We start from the raw sequence: 3144 nt of genomic DNA, 5'->3' as shown, positions 1-3144 counted from the left end.
TTAGCAGCTGCAGCCAGGCTGCCGTAAGCCACCCCTGCTGCTACAGTTTATTAGCACTGCAGGGTCTGTCCCCTGCTTCCCCTTCTCCTTGCCTGCTTGTGTGTACAGTCAGCTGTTAAAGGACACTGACATCACTTTATGGTTTAATTGAATCTCACAAAGGGATCCAAATTGGCTGCCTGAATCTTGTCACTGAGATGCTCATGGAAGAAATAGTAAATCACCAATTCAGCAGATAAAGCTGCAGCTCTGGGCAGAAGGTCCTTGTTGCTGGGGATAGGGAAGTAATTCCTCTTTGCAGAATAATACACTATTAGGGAGATGGCTGAGGGCTATTTTTCCAGGCCACCAGATGCCATCCCAGGTCCAAAGGAAGGGTAACTAAGTTAGACTAACTCCCCAAGGTGGTGTGGCACTCAGTAAGGGGTAAACAGACCTGAGGCAGCATTTTATCTGTAAGTCAGGAGAGCGTTCTGTGTTTTGCACAGGGATTTACAGGGACACAATGGAGAAAGGTCCATGTGACTGTTTATTTAGAATGGAACGCAGAATCCCAGGAAAGGCCAGGGATGAACCAGGATGAAGCTTTGCAGTCAGCAGCAATTTCTGAGATTGTTTCTCAGAAAAAAGTAATCTTTGAATGTAGGGAATCAAAAGTTAGGAGGGAATGGAGAGCAAAATGTCCAAAAGCAACAGGGAAGCCCAGAGGGAGAGGATATGACCCTAATGGGAGTGCTAATGCTGTGGCCATGCTACTGACAAATAAAGTAATTGCTGCTCAGGAGGAATGTGAGCCAGTAGAAAACAGCTTTCCACCCAGATGCCAAGAAAAGCAATTAGAACTCGTAAACACCAGTGGCTGACTAAAACCAGGCCCTTAATTAATAGTTTCATTTGAAGGGTAAGGAAATCGTTAAGCACTATTGGTGTCTATTAATTCCCTGCAACACAAACCACAATAGAGTTTTAAGACTTCTTCCACTGTACAGTGTGTGCAGGAAGGAGCATCCCAGCCCTTGCTTTGTGCAGCTGTGCTCCCTCACCTCACTGACTGCCCCAGAGCCCCGGGATGTGTTGCAGGATAAACAGATCAGACTGTGCTCTAAGTTAGGACATGGTTTTGGGAGTGCTCCATCAGGGCAGGAGAGAAAGTGGATGGGAAATGTGATTTCAGTAAAAAGCTGTACAGAGTACAGGGAGCTGGGGGTCTGGGAGATTTGCATCATATTGTACAGATCCCAGCCACTGAGCCATGGAGAAGGGTGTCAGCCTCTTCTGTCCAGCACAGAGGGTGCTACAGGACTGTCAGTCAAAGGAAGGAGTGGGGGCAGCTACCAGAAATAGGCAGGGCAGGGAGGCACATAAAGCTCCCCACTGTATAAGCAGTGGTGATGCACTGGCAGACCTCTTAAAACCTTCACTAACACCCAGAAACCAAGAGTGTCTAGGAGAGGCCTTTCCAGAGGACACAGCCTTGATTTCACATGTGGGTAAGATGAAGATTTATTGTTGTTTTCTGATTCTTGATTCACTTTTTACACATACTCTTTCCTGAATTAGAGGAGGACCACAGATCTCTTCACAATTTTGCTTTTCAATTTGTTCTACCATCTTCATGTGACTTGGGCACCTCTGCACTGATGCAATGAACAGACTGTAGTAGAGAACAGCAGTCTTTGGTCTTGTGTGTGTTAGACAAACCTGCTAGCACAGCCTGGTGCCCCTCCTTTGTCAGGTTTGTTGCTGTGCTGTGCATAGACACCAGCCCAGCCTTGCTGTAAGCACATCACAATTCCCTTACCCAGCCAGCTGACTGCATACTCAGAGAGTTCATCTTAGCAGTTTATGGCTGACCTGCTATCTTCTTATTAAAAATCAGAATATTAAGTGCCTAGTGCAGCTGTATTTCTGGAGTGAGGAGGAAACTCTTCTAGTGTGGCAAACATCTATGGAAGAGCCTCTCTTCCTCACTGTCAAATCTGTGACAGCTCAAGGAACTTCCCTTTAAGATCACCTACCCTCCCTTCAAATTCAGAGAGTTGGACTAAAGTAGGAGATTTGTCTGAATCTTGTTTTCTCCTGTCAAATGCAACTCAACAGGCTTTTCTAAGCAGAGTGATTTCTTTCAAAACCTGCTGTATGCCATTCAGCCCCAGGAAGGAGGTTCACTGCCTTGTTGCTATGGTACCCTTTCTCTAAAGAGGAAGAAAATAGTTAACTATGCAATTTAAGAAACTACAGAGGAATGACAGAATGAGAAATAATAGAAAGGAAGATTCTGCATTTACAATAGAACTGCTGGTTGCTCTGAAATACACCATGTTTACAGGTGAAATACTTGCCCAGAGCATGTTGTATAGTGCCAGGACTTCTCTGGCAGCAGGGATTTCAGTGAGATGCCCTTTGCTAGGCACTGTGCCTCTACCATCCAGCAAATCCATCCTATAGTCAGTTACTGCTTTCACCTTCCCTGCTTAATGCTCCTGACATATTTCCTTGGCAGAAATTCTGGACAGAGCGGGGACAGCGATAATACATCACAGACCCACAACAAGCTCCTGCTGCTTGTGGATACACAGAAGTACAGTTCAAGACTTAAGTGCTTTGTATCTCCTTGGCAGCATTTCATTATTCCTTGGGCCTACTAACCCCTGCTTGCTTTCCCCACGACCCTGGAAAATCCAGTTTGTGGTGCACAAAGCAGGGCCAAAGAGACTACAAGCATCAAACCTGGCAGGATCCCAGCAGCCCCTTTAGAAAGTAAGGTGCTTTCCTTTGCCAAGAGCAGTGGCAGGTCAGTACAGCTTGGGTGAAACAAAGCACTGCAACAGATCTGTGCCAGGAATCAGGAATGGATCCAGGCTGGTGCTCTGTGAACAGGGAGAGCTGCCTCTCATAGGGCACACGTGAGCCAGGGGGAAGGAATGAGTTACCCCATGCCTTGTTTCCCAATGTGAGCAGTGAGACAAAGAGGGAAGGAAGATGACCTGACCCTGTGCAGTTGTTTACTACAAATGACTACAAGGACATTGAGATCTCAGGCTCTCCTTCTGCCTGACAAGGGCACTAATGGCATGGAGGGCTAGACAAGAGCCACATATGGTGGTAAGAGGAAGAGAGCAGTCGAAAGGAAGTAATAAGCCA

Source organism: Geospiza fortis, unplaced genomic scaffold (assembly GCF_000277835.1).
Source record: "Geospiza fortis unplaced genomic scaffold, GeoFor_1.0 scaffold171, whole genome shotgun sequence".
In the NCBI taxonomy this organism is placed as follows: domain Eukaryota; kingdom Metazoa; phylum Chordata; class Aves; order Passeriformes; family Thraupidae; genus Geospiza; species Geospiza fortis.
Note: the sequence above shows the minus strand (reverse complement) of the source record.